Genomic DNA, 22250 nt, shown 5'->3' with positions numbered 1-22250 from the left:
TGACAGAGCGGCCTCCTGCAATGGCTGAGGGTCTCTCCCCACCCCCACCCCCCGACCTGTCAAATGGACCTTTGCAGCTGCCACAGGCTGATGGCTGCAACACGTCCATTTCAACTGGGACTGTTTCCCCCAGTGTGTGAAACAGTCCCATGTTTATCCAAAATCACACACAGTCCCTTAATCAGGTCAGTTAATGACCTGAACAAGCAAAATAAATACACTCAAGTGGCATCCCGCTGGCTTTAATTGCCTGCGGGATTCCCACCAGCGGGGGCTGCGCACGCACCCCCGCACATCAGCGCGGAACCCGGAAGTGGGCGGGATCGAGGCGCGATCCGGTCCCGCTCCTCCATTTCGGGATTTTCGAGGCCCCCCCGCCGAGAACGCACCCGAGAGCGGGTGCTAAAATCGGCCCCTATGACTCTCTATGAATTCCACATTACTGTGACATTTTCACTATCCCAATATCTTTGCTTTCTTAAATAGTTACTAATAATTAATCTTATGCATGTTGCAGCTCCGTTACTTTTCCCAGCTAATCAGGGGGAAAATAATGAGAGTTTTTAAAATTTAACTATAACATCAATCACATCCCATTTATACAGGAAAGTGCTAGATTTTTTTCCCAATAAAAGTTTCACTTCAACGTACTTTTTCAGCTACAGTTAGCGCAGAGAGAAAATTAATGGACCACAGTGTGAAGTCAGTATGCCACCTTATTTTGTAAGGAAAAATGTAGAACCTCCTGCCTCTAAAGGTCTCACTGAATGTAACACAGAAAATGTAACGTGACAAGGACGTTTAACAGGTGTTAAGTAACCCTTCCCTAAGCCATGAGTAGATCACATATGTTTATTGCTTCCTTAGACAACATTGGACTTCTGAGCAGTGGGGGGGGATTTTAACCCCCAAGAACGGGTGGGTTGGGGGCGGGTGGGTAGTTAAAATGATTGATTTTTCGCCCCCGACCACAACCCGACTCCAACGCGCCCACTTTCGGGTTTAACGGAGGTGTGTTTGGATGGGTGGGTGAAACCTACACACCACAGTCATGGCCTTAAAGGTTTGTTAAATTCAACTTTAAAAGACCTAATGTCCCATAATGACATTAATTGGTCTAACACCTCCAGTGCAGGTTTCCTGGGGCTCGTGAATCTCGTCAGGGAAAAGGAGGCGAGAAAGGCTGGATCATGAGGTAACTGGCCTGGGGGCCAGGAGGAGCAGAAATATTTCTTCCAGACCCAACAAGCTTACCTGCCGCAATTGGATCCCAGTAATTGGCCGACCCCCAAGGTGTCCGAGACCCCCCACATGTCCAAGACCCCCCGCCGATGTCCGAGAACCCCCCCCCCCGATCTCTGACTTCTCACCTCCCCAAAGATGACCGATTTTCCCCACCTTCCCCCCACCCCTCACCGCTGATCGGCCTCCCCATACAACCCCCCAAAATCCCAATCTCTCCCTGACACCACCCCCCCCCCATCCGACCCCCAAAGATCCCGAGCCCTCCCCGGCCCCCTCCACCCAAACTCCAACTTACCTTTCATCCGCTCCCCGACTGCTTTCCCACCCAACAGGCAGCCAGCCTGTCATTCAAGCTGGCTATTGGGCGGGTAATGGTTTGAAAAATGTTAAAACAACCGTTAAATTCAGCAGGACCATCCGCAAACCCCCTCCCGCTCTCTTCCCAGCTCCTAGTTAAAATCCAGGCCCTGGAGTCCAAACTGCGTCGAAGGAAACACTAAGAGTTCTATTCGATCCAAGGTTGGATTGAAATGGAACTTATTAAAGTGAAAAGCAATCCAAAAAGAGAGGAGCAGGTCCATAAACCCGACACAGTCGTTGCACATGCTGTGCTGCAGTTTGTAGCTATAAATGTTTATTACTTTGCGGCTTCAGAAGAGAGAAAATTTGCTTCACTGTTGCAAGCACAGAGGAAAATATTTAAAAATGCATTTTTTGCTCTGCGAAAACCAAAACCTAGACTCATTAAAATTGAACAATAAGACGTTGGCCAGTCATATCCAGTCCCTTAGGAAATTGGACAGCGCCGGCCTGCCGGTGCCAACTGGGCGCAAGGGAATGATCCCTACATTGGAACAGGTAGGCCTGAGGCCTTGGGCCTCATTAAATCAGACCAATAAGCTGCGGACGCCGTCTGCACGTCCCCAGGCAGCTCGCTGGCGAAGTGGACATCAATTTCAGGCCGCTGCGACACCATCAGTGGTCTTCAGGTAGGTCCTGGGCGGGGAGAAGCGATCAGGAGGGGGCCAAGCAGGGGCCAGCAATGGTCTTCAGGACTGCTGTGGATTTGGGAGGAGCATTCCTGCTCCTCCTGGCTCCACATTGAGATCAGAATCTTTTAAGAAATGTACATTTTTGGTGGCGGCCTGCAGTGGTTCATTTAAGGATCGCTGGTTAGGCCACACTTAGACCTGATTCTCCTGAGCGCAGCAGGTGCTGGCCACGTCCAGGACAGCCCAATTTCAGGAAGGGGTCCTAAAGCAGGTGTTAGGCCCCTCATTAATATATGCAAGGGGTATAACACCTTTTTCAGTCAGCCGCCAGCGATGCCTGAAAAATCACCAGACCCAATATGGGATCAGACGTATTTCCACCTGGAAAAGGTGCACAATGAAGTCCAGTTTCTAGGTTGACTCTGGACTTAGTGCTGTATTGAATTCACATGGACTAATGAAAGATAGCCAAAGGCATCAGAACCCTTCTACTGTTCTGCCAGAGTTTTAAAACTGACCAGTAATTTAGTGTTGCTCTATTGTTATTTAGAAGCAGCTCAGTTTGATTGCTGCAGACCTTGGACAACAGTTTGTTTGACAACAATTTATTTGACAAGGCAGACTAACGCCTGGCTCAATTTTATATGGGCTGTTAGACCATCCAATTATTGTTAGAATTTCCCAAATTTCAACACGAACAACTTGTTGTGTCTCAAGTATGTAGAGGTCCTGAGTCCTTCCAAGGAGATATTTGGCTAAATCATTCTCTTATGCCCTTTGATCTCCTCCAGCTGTACCATTGCAGGAATCGTTCCATTTAGGTGTTAGGTTCCACTCCCCAAGCTTTTTATCTGGCCTCACTGGGTGAGGATATTTATTCTTACAATTGCACATTTGAGTTAGCTTTCTGTGCGGATTACTGTATAAGGTAGATTTTCAACTTGCCTCCCGGATGTTAAACCGGCCTTGCGGATCGACCACCTGTTATAGAAACCACCTGATAATCCTTTCCATTCATTTCAATGGAAATGTAAATCGGGCAGTTTCTATAACGGGTGGCCGATGCACAAGGGCAGTTTAACGACTGGGCAGTAAGTTGAAAATCTACCTCTAAGTATTTTATTTACTCATTTTACTCTCTCTTAATAATAGATCTCCCTTTAACCTTCTCTGTTCCAATGAAATGAGCTCCAATTTTTTTCATAACTATGACCTCTTATTCTTGCTATCATTGTCGAGAGTCTTCACTGTATATTTTTCATGCCACTAATATCCTTCCTATGATGAGGTGGCCAGAACAGCGAGAGGATTTTCGCTGCATCCTTAGTTCATTTTCTTGAGACAGACACACCACTGTTCCTGGGTCTTGGAAACTATTTCTCTCAGTGACTCCATCCCATATTTTAAGCTGATCCTCAAAATGACTTTTCTTCTAATGGAGCTAATCAGCAAAGAAGACTTCTGGCAGTGACGCAAGCACACCGGGATTCATCGCATACAGAGACAATAGACCTTCTGTGTCCTGTGCTACTCACCAGTTGACTGAGCAGTAACCCACCACTGCTAATCCTCTGGCAAAGGGTGCACTTAGAAGTCAGACACAGTTCATGACTCACAAGGTTATGTACCCCAGGGAAACGACATTGAACATTTCCGCCACGCGTTACTCAAACACCACCTGAATTCAAACACTCATTAAAATGAATTCACTTTCAATGTGTTTTGCAGTCTGCCATTCCTTTATTGTGTAGAAAAGAAAGAGTCAAATGTCCAAAAGTAAACTTAATCGAACAAATGCAATTAAAACAGACATAAACAAATAGGTATTCACTGATTGTAACTACATTCAGTAAAAAGTCAAAGGGCCCAGTTGCAGACCAGAATAAGCAGGCAATGGGATCCTTATGGGCAGGTTTCTCTGCCCAGTGTCTGGTCTGCTGCTGATGGGTGCTACGTAGTAGTGACCTCCTGCCCTTCCATGGCTTTCAGCTGCTTGTCCAAGTACAAGGTTCGGTACAATTTCCTCATGATCGGCTTTTGACAAGCAAAAAGCTTTGTTTTTTTTTTCTCTTTTCACTAATTTCCCTGAATCCATCTTTGAAGAGAGTCAATTCTCAAGAGCTGCGTTAACCACTGAAGACTAGTCCATTAAAGCTTTCTATTGCTTTAGTGCACCACTTTTTTTGTTACAATTTGCTAACAAAGGAAATATGGCCCCATTTATCTCATGAAAAGATAAAAAGTACATTTGGTGAGGAATCCTGCCCAGTTCCAGCTCATATTGCAAAATTGCAGGTACGTTGTCCACAGATTTTTGATACATACTGTCAGTGGGTGAGGTATCATGCTCCCAGCGGATGCTTGGAAAATTTAGTCCAAATGTCCTCTCTTTGTTTCTGAAGTAGGTTATTCTGGCAGAACCTTCCTGCTGGCAACTTACTTTGTGCCTCAGCCTTGATTTGTAATTGTTTATTTCTGGAGTAACTTTCCACCCAATCTCTGTAAAAGGATCTCTACTCTGACTAGTGGGCTCAGTCTCTCGGATCTTATGCCAGTTATTTCCTCAAGGGTTCTCCCAATCAGCACTGTAAACAGGGTTTCCGCCGGTTTGCTGCCGAAGTTATGGCGGCCGACCGGGGCAACCCCTGAGGAAATTCTTGCCGTTAGTGCCTCTTTCCTCATGGATTCTTTAGCCTGAACCTTAGCCGTAGCCCATCCTTCCACAGCACATATGTCCTGATTCTCTCTTTTTGCAGGGTTAGCTCCTTGCCCTGTTCTGGCCCTTACACCTTGCTCCAAATTCTCAATTCACAACAAGTAACACATTGATTAGTTCTGTCTCTGCTGTCACAATCTACACTGTCGGAGGTGCCCTCTTTCGGATGAGACGTTAAACTGAGGCACTGTCTGCCTTCTTAGATGGATGTAAAAGATCCCATGGCACTATTCGAAGAAGAGCAGGGGAGTTATCCCAGCGTCTGGTGCGCATATCAGCTGCCACGTTTCCTACATTACAACAGTGACTGCACTTCAAAGGTACTTTTTTGGCTGTAAAGCACTTTGGGACGTCCTGAGGCCGTGAAAGGCAATGTACAAATATAAATTCTTTCTTTTCTTTCTTTCTCTTTCATTATTTGTTACCTCAGGCAATTAATCTGTTTCTGTCTTTCAGAAACACAATTTATTTTTCGGATATGACTTTAACTGTTGCTTTCAGAAAAGTATCAAAGATAATGTCCGGAAAATACCTTTAAAGTCTGTAAAGAATGGTTCTGGTCATTATGTGTAAATGTATTTAGAAAGAACTTGTTTATGATTTTGCAACAAATAACTGTCTTCTACTCTGTACATAAAGAGACCCAGGTCTTTTACTAAACTGGAGAGATTTATGTTGAAAGCATAGGAAAAGAGTTTTACTACATGATGTTAACTTTACTCATAGAACAAACTATGAAATAAAAACTAAAAACCCTGGAAATACACAGTAGGTCTGTTAGCACCTGTGAAGGAAAAAATAAGTTAACATTTCAGGTGTAGACCCTTCATCAGAACTGGTGCAGAACTGACTAACATGTATCTGTGAGGCAGTAAACAGTAATAAATAACACATTCTATATGGAAGCAAATGTTTAATGCCTTTACTTTGACAGACTTCACAGTTTGCATTGTGCATTGAGTCGCAATCACATCACTGCTATCCATCATGTAAACAGTGAATGTCACGGTGATTGTACAAACAAAAGAAAAAATGTTGATGTTGCCAAAATATGAAATTTAATATTGATTCAGACTTAACTCGGTGATTACCCCAGTAATATATGTTACAGCAAACTTTTTTTTCCTGATTGAAGTGTCCATTGTAGGCAGTAGACTACCCCGAACCTTGATGAACTGAACCCTTCATGAGAACAAATACTTGGCTGGTGCCCATACGTATGCAATAATTCCTGTCAGCAACATGCGGCAGCTGATCATTATTAAAATGAATTCAAGCTATGCCAAACGATAAGCACAGTAATCTCGGACTGCTGTATTCTGCTGACAAAGCTACTATTAATCTTCTGAATACTGATGTCCACATGTGCGGTGTTTAGCATACTGAATAACAACAAAGTTAGTTCTGTATTTATTCAAATAACAGCAAATAACTAAATCTTTTCATAAAACAAAACTATCACTATGACATAGGAATCATTTCCATTTTGTATTTGTTTTCATTATGTACTAGGATTAAATAAGCAGTGTGTTCATTTGACTAAGTTTCACTCTGTGTGTAATTTAAAAATATTGTTAATGAAAGACAAACTTACTGACTTGTCATCTTTTTAGATGTTATAACATTTATGAAAACTAAAATCTCACTGATAGTGCAATGGTTTCCTAATGCAGCAATCCACCTTAAGCATTGTCTAGGCAATTGTGTAAGAATTATTAACTGGAAAGTTCTGACATTACAATGCCTACAAATATGTAGGAAACATAAAGACTGAAATTTACTTCTGTATATCTAGGGTTAAATATATGGCTCCGTATTTAGTTTGCTTTGTGTTATCCTACATTAAACCAACCTGAATAACATTCATTAAGCAAATATTCTGCTAATAGATTTAAATAAAGTGCAGCATTGGTTTGAAACTATCTAACTCTTGAGTTACCGAGACATTAAGAAATGAACGCCAACACTGAGTTGGACCACTAACACTATTTTATTTCACTATTTCTACACATGCAAAGGTAACAAGGTTATCAAAGTAATCATCTGATAATAACTTGGTTTCAGAGTTACAACAGTACAACTAGCTGTGTCCAATCAGATGTTATATAACTCAATTTAGCATTACTTTAGAACAGTCTTAGCCGGGTTCAATTTAACTTGATGTGACATGACATGACGTGATGTGACAACTACTAGGCTCAACTTCTAGTTTAGCAATTGTTTGCATAGCAGAATGACATGTCGTAATCATATGTTTTCTGTATATACTTATAGTGCTAATAGAAAAGCACACAACCTCTTTGCTCAGGAAGTGGTTGATTTATCAGGTTAATGTTGAATCTTCCCTGAGGTGCGCTGGTTCCATCTCACTCTGTAATATGCTGATTGCACATTCTAGGTTTGACCTTTTGTGTATCGTTCACAACCATCTTACATTTCTGGTTCATCAGGTGTCTTCTACTTTGTTCTGCTTAACTGTAATTCTATAGTGTATTTTTTCACAAACAATGGAAAATCAGTCTTGGAACAGAGCAGCAAGTACAATGCTCACTGATTTGGAACAGGGCCAATCTCATTGGATTTCCCATGGTGACCCTACTTACATAGAATCATAGAAATTTACAGCACAGAAGGAGGTCATTTGGCCCATCGTGTCCATGCCAGCTGAGAAAGAACTAGCCAGCCCTAAAAAACTAATCCCACTTTACAGCACTTGGTCTGTAGCCTTGTAGGTCACGGCACTTCAAGTACATATCCAAGTACTTTTTAAATGCGATGAGGGTTTCTGCCTCTACCCCTCTTTCAGGCAGTGAGTTCCAGACCCCCACTACCCTCTGGGTGAAAACATTTCTCCTCACCTCCCCTCCAGTCCTTCTACCAATCACTTTAAACCTATGTCCCCTGGTTATTGATCTCTCTGCTAAGGGAAATAGATCCTTCCTATCCACTCCTATCTAGGCCCCTCATAATTTTATACACCTCAATTAAATTTCCCCTCAGACTCCTCTGTTCCAAAGAAAACAATCTCAGCCTATCTAATCTTTCCTCATAGCTAAAATTCTCCAGACTTGGTAACATCCTTGTAAATCTCCTCTGTACCCTCTCTAATGCAATCACATCTTTCCTGTAATGTGGTGACCAGAGTAGTACTCAAGCTGTGGCCTAAATAGTGTTTTATACAGTTCCAGCATAACCTCCCTGCTCTTATATTCTATGCCTCGGCTAATAAAGGAAAGTATCCCGTATGCCTTCTTATCCACCTTATCTACCTGTCCTGCTACCTTCAGGGATCTGTGGACATGCACTCAAAGGTCCCTCTATTCCTCTACACCTCTCAGTATCCTCCCATTTATTGTGTACTCCCTTGCCTTGTTTGTCCTCCCCAAATACATTACCTCACACTTCTCCAGATTGAATTCCATTTCTCATTTTCCTGCCCACCGACCAGTCCATTGATATCTTCCTGCAGTCTATAGCTTTCTTCCTCATTATCAACCACACCACCAATTGTATCATCTGCAAACTTCTTAATCATGCCCTCGACATTTAAGTGTAAATCAATGATATTCAAGTGATGTCTAGTTCACATTGGCCCAAATGCTGGGAGCTTGCCTTTACAGAGATGCAGCAACTTAAAGGTAACGATCAAATGTTCTTTTGGCCTTTCTTAAGGCTGCTCAAATGCTGTATGGGGTAAAAGAAGTGACTACAAAACCCAAGGAAGGGGAAAAGTAAATGTGGGGGAAGGAGCAAGTGAAGCACCCAAACCCCATTTAATCAATTGTAAAGTGGAATTGCTGCCTCGTAAGGTGAGTGCGAGGAAGATTACCCTGTTTGGTATCCAGGGAATGCTCTTCAGAGGACAGCAGTGCAGCATACTTGGTTGTTGTCTGATCTTCACACTGTTCCCTTGGAAAATAGTGTGAAGTAGTGGAAGGATTTTCAGGCTGGTTAACAGTCTGACATTTCATGAGGCGAATGCTCCTTCAATGGCTATCAACCTCTTTATACAAACCAATAGGGTGGTGAGCCCTACACAAATGTGGGGATGGGGTGGGCACCACCCCTACACCCACCCCTACATGCAGCCCTACACCCACCCCTACACCCACCAGACTTGAGTATCCCACTGGATGTCAACCCAGAGTTCAGAGCTGAAGCTCCGAGCTCCACTCACCAGGATTGCCTGCAGTGAGCTTCGAAACCTGTACCTTCTGATTTTAAGGTGGGAATGCTACCACTGAGCATACCATTTTCTTTTATTCGTTCATCAGATGTGGGCATCGCTGGCGAGGCCAGCATTTATTGCCCATCCCTAATTGCCCTTGAGAAGGTGGTGGTGAGCCGCCTTCTTGAACCGCTGCAGTCCGTGTGGTAAAGGTTCTCCCACAGTGCCGTTGGTAGGGAGTTCCAGGATTTTGACCCAGCGACAATGAAGGAACGGTGATATATTTCCAAGTCAGGATGGTATGTGACTTGGAGGGGATCGTGCAGGTAGCGTTGTTCCCATGTGCCTGCTGCCCTTGACCTTCCAGGTGGTAGAGGTCGCGGGTTTGGGAGGTGTAGTCGAAGAAGCCTTGGCGAGTTGCTGCAGCGCATCTTGTAAATGGTACACACTGCAGCCACGGTGCACCGATGGTGAAGGGAGTGAATGTTTAAGGTGGTGGATGGGATGCTTTGTCCTGGATGGTGTTAAGCTTCTTGAGTGTTATTGGAGCTGCACTCATCCAGGCAAGTGGAGAGTATTCCATCACACTCCTGACTTGTACCTTGCAGATGGTGGAAAGGCTTTGGGGAGTCAGAAGGTGAGTCAGTTGCCACAGAATACCCAGCCTCTGACCTGCTCTTGTAGCCACAGTATTTATATGGCTGGTCCAGTTAAGTTTCTGGTCAATGGTGACCCCCAGGATGTTGACGGTGGGGGATTCGGCGATGGTAATTCCATTGAATGTCAAGGGGAGATAGTTAGACTCTCTCTTATTGGAGATGATCATTGCCTGACACTTGTCTGGCGTGAATGTTACTTGCCACTTATCAGCCCAAACCTGGGTGTTGTCCAGGTCTTGCTGCATGCGGACACGGACTGATTCATTATTTGAGGGGTTGCGAATGGAACTGAACACTGTGCAATCATCAGCGAACATCCCCATTTCTGACCTTATGATGGAGGGAGGTTATTGATGAAGCAGCTGAAGATGGTTGGGTCTAGGGCACTGCCCTGAGGAACTCCTGCAGCAATGTCCTGGGGCTGAGATGATTGGCCTCCAACAACCACTACCATTTTCCTTTGTGTTAGGTATGACTCCAGCCACTGGAGAGTTTTCCCCCTGATTCCCATTGACTTCAATTTTACGAGGGCTCCTTGGTGCCACACTCAGTCAATTGCTGCCTTGATGCAAAGGGCAGTCACTCTCGACTCACCTCTGGAATTCAGCTCTTTAGTCCATGTTTGGACCAAGGCTGTAATGAGGTCTGGAGCCAAGTGGTCCTGGCGAAACCCAAACTGAGCATTGGTGAGCAGGTTATTGGTGAGTAAGTGCCGCTTGATAGCACTGTCGACGACACCTTCCATTACTTTGCTGATGATTGAGAATAGACTGATGGGGCGGTAATTGGCCGGATTGGATTTGTCCCGTTTTTTGTGGACAGGACATAACAGGGCAATTTTCCACATTGTCGGGTAGGTGCCAGTATTGGAACAGTTTGGCTAGAGGCGCTGCCAGTTCTGGAGCACAAGTCTTCAGCACGACAGCCGGGATGTTGTCGGGGCCCATAGCCTTTGCTGTTTCCAGTGCACTCAGCTGTTTCTTGATATTACATGGAGTGAATCGAATTGGCTGAAGACTGGCTTCTGTGATGGTGGGGATATCGGGAGGAGGCCGAGATGGATCATCCACTGTGGTTGATTCTTAATTGCCCTCTGAAATGGCATGGCAAGCCACTCAGTTGTAAAATCTCGCTACGAAAAGTCATAATAAGAATAAAACCGGACGGACCACCCGGCATCGGACCACTAGGCACCGGACACGACAACGGCAAAACACCAAGCCCAGTCGACCCTGCAAGGTCCTCCTTACTAACATCTGGGGACTTGTGCCAAAATTGGGAGAGCTGTCCCACAGACTAGTCAAGCAACAGCCTGACATAGCCATACTCACAGAATCATATCTTTCAGCCAACGTCCCAGACTCTTCCATCACCATCCCTGGGTATGTCCTGTCCCACCGGCAGGACAGACCCACCAGAGGTGGCGGTACAGTGATATACAGTCAGGAGGGAGTGGCTCTGGGAGTCCTCAACATTGACTCTGGACCCCATGAAATCTCATGGCATCAGGTCAAACATGGGCAAGGAAACCTCCTGCTGATTACCACCTACCGTCCTCCCTCAGCTGATGAATCAGTCCTCCTCCATGTTGAGCACCACTTGGAGGAAGCACTGAGGGTAGCAAGGGCACAGAATGTACTCTGGGTGGGGGACTTCAATGTCCATCACCAAGAGTGGCTCGGTAGCACCACTACTGACCGAGCTGGCCGAGTCCTGAAGGACATAGCTGCTAGACTGGGCCTGCGGCAGGTGGTGAGCGAACCAACACGAGGGAAGAACTTACTTGACCTTGTCCTCACCAATCTCCCTGTCGCAAATGCATCTGTCCATGACAGTATTGGTAGGAGTGACCACCGCACAGTCCTCGTGGAGATGAAGTCCCGTCTTCGCACTGAGGACACCATCCAACGTGTTGTGTGGCACTACCACCGTGCTAAATGGGATAGATTCAGAACGGATCTAGCAGCTCAAAATTGGGCATCCATGAGGCGCTGTGGGCCATCAGCAGCAGCAGAATTGTATTCCAGCACAATCTGTAACCTCATGGCCCGGCATATTCCTCACTCTACCATTACCAATAAGCCAGGGGATCAACCCTGGTTCAATGAGGAGTGTGGAAGAGCATCCCAGGAGCAGCACCAGGCGTACCTAAAAATGAGGTACCAACCTGGTGAAGCTACAACTCAGGACTACATGCATGCTAAACAGCGGAAGCAACATGCTATAGACAGAGCTAAGCGATTCCACAACCAATGGATCAGATCAAAGCTCTGCAGTCCTGCCACATCCAGTCGTGAATGGTGGTGGACAATTAAACAACTAACGGGAGGAGGAGGCTCTGCAAACATCCCCATTCTCAATGATGGCGGAGTCCAGCACGTGAGTGCAAAAGACAAGGCTGAAGCGTTTGCAACCATCTTCAGCCAGAAGTGCCGAGTGGATGATCCATCTCAGCCTCCTCCCGATATCCCCACCATCACGGAAGCCAGTCTTCGGCCAATTCAATTCACTCCACGTGATATCAAGAAAAGGCTGAGTGCACTGGATACAGCAAAGACTATGGGCCCCGACAACATCCCAGCTGTAGTGCTGAAGACTTGTGCTCCAGAACTAGCTGCGCCTCTAGCCAAGCTGTTCCAGTACAGCTACAACACTGGCATCTACCCGACAATGTGGAAAATTGCCCAGGTATGTCCTGTCCACAAAAAGCAGGACAAATCCAACCTGGCCAATTACCGCCCCATCAGTCTACTCTCAATCATCAGCAAAGTGATGGAAGGTGTCGTCGACAGTGCTATCAAGCGGCACTTACTCACCAATAACCTGCTCACCGATGCTCAGTTTGGGTTCCGCCAGGACCACTCGGCTCCAGACCTCATTACAGCCTTGGTCCAAACATGGACAAAAGAGCTGAATTCCAGAGGTGAGGTGAGAGTGACTGCCCTTGACATCAAGGCAGCATTTGACCGAGTGTGGCACCAAGGAGCCCTAGTAAAATTGAAGTCCATGGGAATCAGGGGGAAAACTCTCCAGTGGCTGGAGTCATACCTAGCACAAAGGAAGATGGTAGTGGTTGTTGGAGGCCAATCATCTCAGCCCCAGGGCATTGCTGCAGGAGTTCCTCAGGGCAGTGTCCTAGGCCCAACCATCTTCAGCTGCTTCATCAATGACCTTCCCTCCATCATAAGGTCAGAAATGGGGATGTTCGCTGATGACTGCACAGTGTTCAGTTCCATTCACAACCCCTCAGATAATGAAGCAGTCCGAGCCCGCATGCAGCAAGACCTGGACAACATCCAGGCTTGGGCTCATAAGTGGCAAGTAACATTCGCGCCAGATAAGTGCCAGGCAATGACCATCTCCAACAAGAGAAAGTCTAACCACCTCCCCTTGACATTCAACGGCATTACCATCGCCGAATCCCCCACCATCAACATCCTGGGGGGTCACCATTGACCAGAAACTGAACTGGACCAGCCATATAAATACTGTGGCTACGAGAGCAGGTCAGAGGCTGGGTGTTCTGCGGCGAGTGACTCACCTCCTGACTCCCCAAAACCTTTCCACCATCTACAAGGCACAAGTCAGGAGTGTGATGGAATACTCTCCACTTGCCTGGATGAGTGCAGCTCCAACAACACTCAAGAAGCTCGACACCATCCAAGATAAAGCAGCCCGCTTGATTGGCACCCCATCCATCACCCTAAACATTCACTCCCTTCACCACCGGCGCACTGTGGCTGCAGTGTGTACCATCCACAGGATGCACTGCAGCAACTCGCCAAGGCTTCTTCGACAGCACCTCCCAAACCAGCGACCTCTACCACCTAGAAGGACAAGAGCAGCAGGCACATGGGAACAACACCACCTGCACGTTCCCCTCCAAGTCACACACCATCCCGACTTGGAAATATATCGCCGTTCCTTCATCGTCGCTGGGTCAAAATCCTGGAACTCCCTTCCTAACAGCACTGTGGGAGAACCGTCACCACACGGACTGCAGCGGTTCAAGAAGGCGGCTCACCACCACCTTCTCGAGGGCAATTAGGGATGGGCAATAAATGCTGGCCTCGCCAGCGACGCCCACATCCCGTGAACGAATAAAAAAAAACTTCTGGCTGAAGATGGTTGCAAATGCTTTAGCCTTGTCTTTTGCACTCAAGTGCTGGACTCTGCCGTCATTGAGGATGGGGATGTTTGCAGAGTCTCCTCCTCCTGTTCGATGTTTAATTGTCCACCACCATTCACGACTGGATGTGGCAGGACTGCAGAGCTTTGATCTGATCCGTTGGTTGTGGAATCGCTTAGCTCTGTCTATAGCATGTTGCTTCTGCTGTTTAGCATGCACGTCGTCCTGTGTTGTAGCTTCACCACTTGGCATCTCATTTTTAGGTACGCCTGCTGCTGCTCCTGGCATGCTCTTCTACACTCCTCATTGAACCAGGATTGATCCCCTGGCTTGTTGGTAATGTTAGAGTGAGGAATAAGCCAGGCCACGAGGTTACATGAGGTTGTGCTGGAATACAGTTCTGCTGCTGCTGATGGCCCACAGTGCCTCATGGATACCCAGTTTTGAGCTGCGAGATCTGTTCTGAATCTATCCCATTTAGCATGGTGGTAGTGCCACACAACACGATGGACGGTGTCCTCAGTGTGAAGACAGGACTTCGTCTCCACAAGGACTGTGCGGTGGTAACTCCTGCCAATACTGTCATGAACAGATGCATCTGCGACAGGTAGATTGGTGAGGATGAGGTCAATTCGGCTCCAGCATACCTGCTCAGGGGTAGCAGCAAAAAGTTAGAGGCAGGAGGTGACCTTCACTGCCATTGACAGTGTCAGCCATATGATGCAGCTCAGCTGCAGCTGTCCTTGAAACAGATGGAATTACATAGAAATTACAACACGGAAACAGGCCGTTTTGGTGTTTACCCTCCACATGACCAGCACTCTTAATCTCATCTCTGTTCCCATATCCCTTTATCACCTTTTCTTTCAACCACCCTCCAACTTATTCTTAAATGTTGGCATGGTCTCTGCTTCGATCAGTAACTCTGGTAGTGCCTGCTCTTCTCCACAGGTGTGCTTTCTTTTATTGTCTAGCACTCCAAGCATAAAATATTGTATTTGTGGTGCTATAAACTAACCATCATTACCTTTAACTTGATTTGCCTATTGTCACAGGACTCATATCTTGGATGGCCCAAATGCTCATGAGAGTTTGTATTGTAAAAGCTCTTTTTTCATTCTTTTGTTCTTTTGTTCAGCTCTTCCTGCTCTGTTTTAAGTCTTGGGAATACTTTAAATGCAATGAACTTTACAATGACTTAAGGGGAAGGGGTTCACTGGGATGAATGTAAGAAAATGCAAAAACATATTAAAGGGGTGATCAGAGGTGATTTAGATAAAAACATAGCAGCAGAGGCCAAATACAACTGCGGAGATCTGTTATACAGATCAGCCATGATCTAATTGAATGGCGGAACGGGCTCGAGGGGCTGAGTGGCCTGCTCCTGTTCCTATGTTCTTATATTCCTATGTTCCCAGAATAGTTACGTGTGAAGGATCTGACTTATAAGGACAGACTGGAGAAACTAGGGCTTTTCAGCATACGAAGGAGATATTTGAGAGGTGATCTTATGGAGATAATTAGATAGCTAAGGGAATACAGAGGGTGGATCTGAAGTGTTACTTCAAATTAAATTGTGGAAGTAGGACAAGGGGACAGAGATTCAAACTAATAAAAGGCACATTTAGAACTGATATCAAGAAATCCTTCTTCACACAAAGAGTGATCAATACATGGAATGGACTTCCAGGAAAAGTGGAGGAGAAAACCTCGGAATCTTTTAAGAAGCAATTGAATACTGAAATGGGGGGGTGTTAGGATCTCTTTGGATGGATGAATTAAGATAGGTCGAATGATCTTCCATCTCCATAATTATTTTGTGATCTTGTGAATGGACAACATGCAGCTCATTTGGGTTCTACATAAACATTATGAACCGTTAGGAAAAAACGCTTTTACAAAATTCTGGATGAAAAAAAATGTTCATAAGAATGCAAGCAAAAATTAACAAAAGCAAACTGGAAAACTGAAAAATTAAAAAAAGCAAAAAACCCTTGGACCCTTTAAGAGCTCCTCACTCATGGAGCTTCCCTTAGGCCCACTCCAGGTGGTCAAAGGATCACTGTGCTCAGTCCTAGACAGCAGACAGAAGATCATGGTAGGCTGATATTGGAATGTTCTACATAGCATTTAATCTGTTGTCAGATTAAAGAGGTCATGTGCTCATTATATCTTATAACTTGCTCTGTTAATATTGATAGGTGTATACTTTTCTACCATTCTGTTTTGACTGCAGAAGTAGATTCGAAGCTGGATTTTATTGATAAGCTATGATATAAATTGATAAATATAAGAGCAGGGGAATTCTCGCTGGTATCCTGACCAATATTTATCCCTCAACCAACATCACTAAAAACAGATTATCTGGTCATTATCACATTGCTGTTTGTGGGATCTTGCTGCGCGCAAATAGGCTGCTGCTTTTCCTACGTTACAACAGTGACTACACTTCAAAAGTACTTCATTAGCTGTAAAGTTCTTTGGGATATCCTGAGGTCATGAAAGGCGCTATATAAATGCAAGTTCTTTCTTTCTTTAGATTTCCCATGTCCTCACACGCATCATTGGAAAGTCCTGGGCCTGCTGCTCACAATTCTCCATTCATTGGTTTCAATCCTTTCCGAATCCGAGAACCTGGAGAATCTATCAGACAGTATCATATGCTATAGGTGCAGTTAAATAAAGTAGTTCATTAGTAATATAAAGTGTGTTGCGTGAAGTCTTCTATAATAAGCAATGGGTCAACTGATAATTCTTCTCTGTGCTGCAATTTAATTTAAGGAACGTTGGCTGTGATCTCTGTTGGATATTTGAATCATTTTTATGTAGGTTGAATTAAAACCCAAGGATTACAATTTCACCAAAAATAACTTACTCTGGACACAATTTCTGTGTCAACCTCTCCTGTAATCCAAAACGATTACAATGCATCAAAAACTTAAATGTTTTAAGAATGCCAAACAGAGCCCAATTTGAGGCATTCCTGGAGAAATGGGAAGTGAGCTGCTCTTCCAAATTGCACAGACATTTGTTAACTATCTTATTCTAGTTCGAAGAAGATCCCCAGAGCTGTCCAGGGAAAAGACCTGAGGATCAATATAACAACAGACCACTAATAGATTAAAAAATAGGAGATCGGGCCAAAAACCTCATTGCAATTCAATATCGTCCATCGAATTTATTGGACCCTGGTGAGATTAAAGCTTGATGACTATTGATGAATGCCAGAGATGTCAATGAGAGGAGGCTATCTAAAGATATATCCTCATGCACTTGCGCATGAATTTTAAGAGGTAAATCAGTTAAGATGGGACATGGTACTGTAGCTGTACAGGGGAATGGGACCCCTTCTCTCTCCCATTCTGTAGCACCAGGCTTTCCATGTTGTGGCTTTGATAAGTGCCTGTGGTGTTTTATTAGGAGTCACCCTAACTGCTGACTCAGTTTAGCATTATGCTCTGACCACAAGCATTGAGGACTTTAGAGCTGGGGTTTATTGCTTGTTCGCCATGATTTCCTTCCCTTTCATTTAAATGGACAGTGGGTGCAGTAGCAGAAAACCCTGGTGAAAGTTTGCAGTCAATTAGGACCCTTTTCTCGACAGATCTCTAAGTTTTGAACAGTACTCACTGACTCTTACGGTTAGCGAATGAACACTTTCCTATAGATAGTAGTAACAGATTTCAAGCCCTGAGCTCAATTGATTGTTCACTTGTTACTGAGGGTGATAGTGAGTTACTCATAGGTGTAAAAGATGCCGCTGCTAGTGATTTCAAGACAAAGTTTAGTAGTGCCAGTGTTAGAGTTACAACATTAAAGAGATTAGGGGGAAAGAAAGGCCCCTAGCGTTGATTATAACACTGCCTGCCTGATATGCTCAGCGTGAGGCCTGAGCCATTTTGAGATCTGGAACTCATTTCCATATTTCCAGTGAGCTTCAAGCAGCATTGTAGTGCTCACAGGCAGCCGACTAGTGAGGGGTCGGGGGCTGGGGTCAGGAATTCCAGTGGTTCCGATGCAGAGCTGAGACAGAAATGTTATCCTTGGGGGGTGGGTAGGTGGGGGTTGGGGGGAGAGGTAATTGTGGGGAGGGTGGGGTGGGGGGGTGTGACACAGATGGATCACCTGTCGGTAGGAAGACTTTTGTGAGGCCAGGAGGAGCACTCATTGCACACTCCACCCATTGGTACCTCAAAATTGTGTCAGGGTCTTTTGCGTGTCAGAGGACCGCGATTAGCATATTACAAAAAGGCTCCCGTCTAAAACAGGTGGTCGTCCAGGCTGCCCAATCAGAGGCTCCAACCAAAATGGCAGTGAGCGTAAATTGAGTGGGAGCGGGGCAATAAGTGAATCATCACAACCTTCAGGGAACTAATGCCCCATTCCCGCCAGGCAGATTGAGTTAAAATCACGCCCCCTCCCCCCATCCCATTCATTGAGAAACCAAACTAACATACATGTAACCATCAACATTTCAAGATGATCATCAGCATATTAGTGTTTGACAAGAAATATCAGCTCTTACCATTGGCAGGCCTAAAGCAGGTCGGAACTAACTAGATCTGTTGATGGGCTGAGGGCTACCAGACTCAACCACATTGGTTGGAAGGCGTGATTGAACGCTGTTGGAACCAATCAGATCATTTGGAAACTGGGACTGGAACCTGTCAGAATTAAGTAGACATTACTAGCCCAGCTCGGAGTGCAGTTCTGTGATAATTCTAAGAGGGGGGGGGGGGGGCTCGGACAATAGGCAGAATCCAGATCCACCATTCAGAAGGAACCTAAAAATTGCAATTGGTTTGAGGGGGCTTCTTAGATTCAGCCAGCCTTTTGGAGGCATGTCTGGAGAGATATTCCCAGGCGACCCTGGGTATCCTGTCAGATGTGTCTCTGATAGGCTCAGTGGGACCTACGGCTCCTGAGAGCAGACCTAGAATCCATTCTGGGCCTAGTGAGGGTCACAAAGCTAAAAAAAAAAGGATTGATTGCATCTATTTTTAGTTCTGGATCTGGTTCCTCTTCAGCCTGATTGGCCTCTTGCTCCCCTTCTCGGAGTGGCAGGGGACCGCTCCGAGTTTGCATCGCCTCCATGGGGCAGGTGCCCCTATTGTGCCACCTGGGTGCCCGCCCCTATTATTTTAAAGACTGCTAGTATCTCCGAGACTTGGAATGGGATCACCATCAGGTGAAAGTGGTGAGCAGAAGCTCTGCCCTGACACATTTCTTGTGGAGCAGCAATACTTTCTCTCACTGTCAGTTGCATACAAATGTGAGCATCTTTCCGATGAGACGTTAAACCGAGGTCTTGTTTGCCCTCTCAGGTGGACGTTAAAAATCCCATTGTAAGATTCTCAAAATTCACAGATCCCCCAAAACTCGGAGAAAAACCCTAAAAAACCCTGAGTATGGGAAAACTTTGGCCATTGACTATAATCCTAAAATAGAAGGATAGGTGAGAGGTCACCAGACGAAATCAACAACACACACACACCATGGACATGTTTCTGTTTTAATGCAAAACCGACACTCAGCACGAATTCGAAAGGCAGTCAGCCATTGAAAGAGGCAACTGCTCCAGACATGGTGGGGCCATGTTTTTGTTTTAATGCAAAACCGATCAACACCTAGGACGTTGGATACAAAAGGAAGCCTGTATACCAGGTGATCAGCAAGTCGGAATTAATAATGACCCATCGGGAGAAGCAATGGCAACATGATGAGGGACCATCAAAAAGCCACCAAAGATTCTTAAGGACTTTGTAAGAACTGTTTAAACAGACATGAAGTGTTTTTTTTAAAGTGTCAAAGACCAATTGTAAGGGAGACATCCGCAAGTGGAAACTCGAAGCTCGCTCGCTCTCTCTCTCTGGCTTGCTGGCTCTGGTGGGCTGCTTGTTTTGGTTCTGCCTGTGCCTGGGAGGAAGGGCAGCTTCCTGCGAGCAACAGGAAAGCAGTTCGACAGGGAAGGTCAGCAGCTCTAGAAGCAGGCCGACACACAAGAAGAAACCAGAGCAACAGCCCCAGTGACCATCAGACACCTCGCGGCAACAAGGGCCTTACGAAACAAGCAACCAAATATTGCCACCAACCAACCGGGTAATATTGAGCCACCGCGACCAAAGAAAACCAACTCAGGAGAAAACCGACGATCCGCAAAGTTTCCACTCTACAATCTATTTCTGACTTACCTCTGGGTGAATTACTGTCAAGGTTTCGTTTGGTGAGCATTATTTCTGGCCATTTAGAGTCCAACCTAGCTAGTACAGTGGGATTAGGAGGGGTGAGGTATCCTTCTACTGTAATTTCCCTCGTGTGTACCGAAGTGTTCCCCATTTTATTAGAGTGTTAAGATTGTTGTGTTGTATTTTCTCTCTTGAATAAAGGTCAAAGTTTCTTGCACCAAAACAAGTTGTTTGCTGCACTTTGTCACAACCCCCAAATAAGTCCAAGGTCTAGAACCCAGGGAGTGGGAGCGATTCGGACCACTCAGAAATCAGAGGTGAAGCTGACACACACCACCACCCCCTACACCAATCGCTCTCCAGACATGCCACCAATCGAAGAAGAGCAGGGGAGTTCTCCCGGTGTCCTCGCAAACATTTATCCCTCAAACAACATCACTAAATCAGATTATCTGGTCATTATCACATTGCTGTTTGTGGGATCTTGCTGTGCGCAAATTGGCTGCTGTGTTTCCTACACTGCAACAGTGACTACACCTCCAAAATATGTCATTGGCTGTAAAAAGCTTTGAGACGTCGTGACGTGCAAAATAAATGCGAGGTCTTTCCTTCTTTCTTGTTGCAGGTGAAAGCTGCAATTGCTACCTTGCCAATGGATTCTCAGTCATTTAAGATGCCTCTCCAAGGCTAAGTTTACTATACTTGTATAGATAAATTGTAAACAATTTTACAACACCAAGTTATAGTCCAGCAATTTTATTTTAAATTCACAAGCTTTCGGAGGCTACCTCCTTCCTCAGGTGAACGATGTGGAAAAAAGGAGGTAGCCTCCGAAAGCTTATGAATTTAAAATAAAATTGCTGGACTATAACTTGGTGTTGTAAAATTGTTTACAATTGTCAACCCCAGTCCATCACCGGCATCTCCACATCATGTATAGATAAAGATTGCATATCTTCAAGGAAGTAATTTTGCTAGGCCTTTATGGAATGTGAGGAAGATTTCCAGGGCTATGGGTAATACCTGTTTGATTTAACTATAATATTAAATAGGAAATACTGAAGAGTTTGCCCTCCTTTTTTCTAACAAAGAATGTACTATCAGCATTTTCCTGGAGTAACTCGAGCTCTTAACCCAGTTGATCTCAGTGTGATGTTCCATTTACAATATTTTTTCCATTTTTGTCTCCAGCTTTCAACTTGGTCACTATGCACATCAGATAAGTTGGCTGTACTGAAGCATTGATACCCAAAGCAGAGCGAGCTTTACCAGCAGATGTCAGAGGATACTCCCCAGGCACTGCAAATAGGACTGAAGCCGAGGGGAGTCCTTTCATATCAACATGTAGATCTCTAAGAGTTACCTACCTTGGGATAAATATGTTGGTTTGAAAGGAAATATATATATGTATGTACATCCTAGTAGTAACTTTATATTGCCTTGTCTATAATGTAATTTTCTGTTTAAACACTAAACTTTGAATCATATAATCATACAACACGGAAGGACTCCATTCGGCCCAACAGGCCTGTGCCAGCTCTCTGAAAGAGCTATCTAATTAGTCCCACTCCCCTGCTCTTCCCCCGTAACTCTGCAATTTTTTCCTCTTCAAGCATAATTCCCTTTTGAAAGTCACTATTAAACTTGCTTCCACTACCCTTTCAGGCAGTCCATTCCAGATCATAACAACTCGCTGTGTAAAAAAATTTCTCCTCATCTCCCTTCTGGTTATTTTGCCAATTATCTTAAATCTGTGTCCTCCGGTTACCGATTCTCCCACCAGTGGAAACATTTCTCCTTATTTACTCGATCAAAACCCCTCATAATGGTGGTGAACAGAAATGTCAGCCATTCTGAGCTACTTGGTTATCATTTTATTTCAGTAATTGTAATAATGTAACAAAACCTACACTTAAATTCCTTTAACAGTTTTAAAAATTACTTTTCTCTCCATCCCATCTACTTACTTCGAAAATTTCTACCTTTTTGAGTCTCTTTTCACTATTTTAGTTTTGATTTCATTTTACTGCTTGGTTACACTAAATTTTACTTTTAAACAATAAGCACACCTTTTCTCCTCTCTCTTCATCAACCTATGCTCCATGTTACTGCTATTGTTGCGTTCTGCTATGTAATTCTGTAACTTCTATTAATGA

General features: G+C 44.9%; 1 protein-coding gene across 2 annotated transcripts in view; it reads left to right on the top strand.

Annotated features, from left to right (window-relative positions):
* Positions 1 to 22250, top strand: part of LOC137327194 (galactosylgalactosylxylosylprotein 3-beta-glucuronosyltransferase 1-like) — a 131692-nt gene that overhangs the window by 68556 nt on the left and 40886 nt on the right. Inside the window, exon 1 of one of the 2 annotated variants that reach the window (XM_067992743.1) lies at positions 19881 to 20132. The exons of the other annotated variant lie outside the window; for it this stretch is intronic. The gene's annotated coding sequence lies outside the window, so the exon portion shown is untranslated. Of the gene's footprint in view, positions 1 to 19880; positions 20133 to 22250 lie in introns of those variants that run through there. 2 annotated transcript variants of the gene reach the window in all.

The sequence above is a fragment of the Heptranchias perlo genome, chromosome 11 (genome assembly GCF_035084215.1).
Source record: "Heptranchias perlo isolate sHepPer1 chromosome 11, sHepPer1.hap1, whole genome shotgun sequence".
NCBI lineage: Eukaryota > Metazoa > Chordata > Chondrichthyes > Hexanchiformes > Hexanchidae > Heptranchias > Heptranchias perlo.
This window is presented reverse-complemented; position numbering and strand designations above follow the sequence as displayed.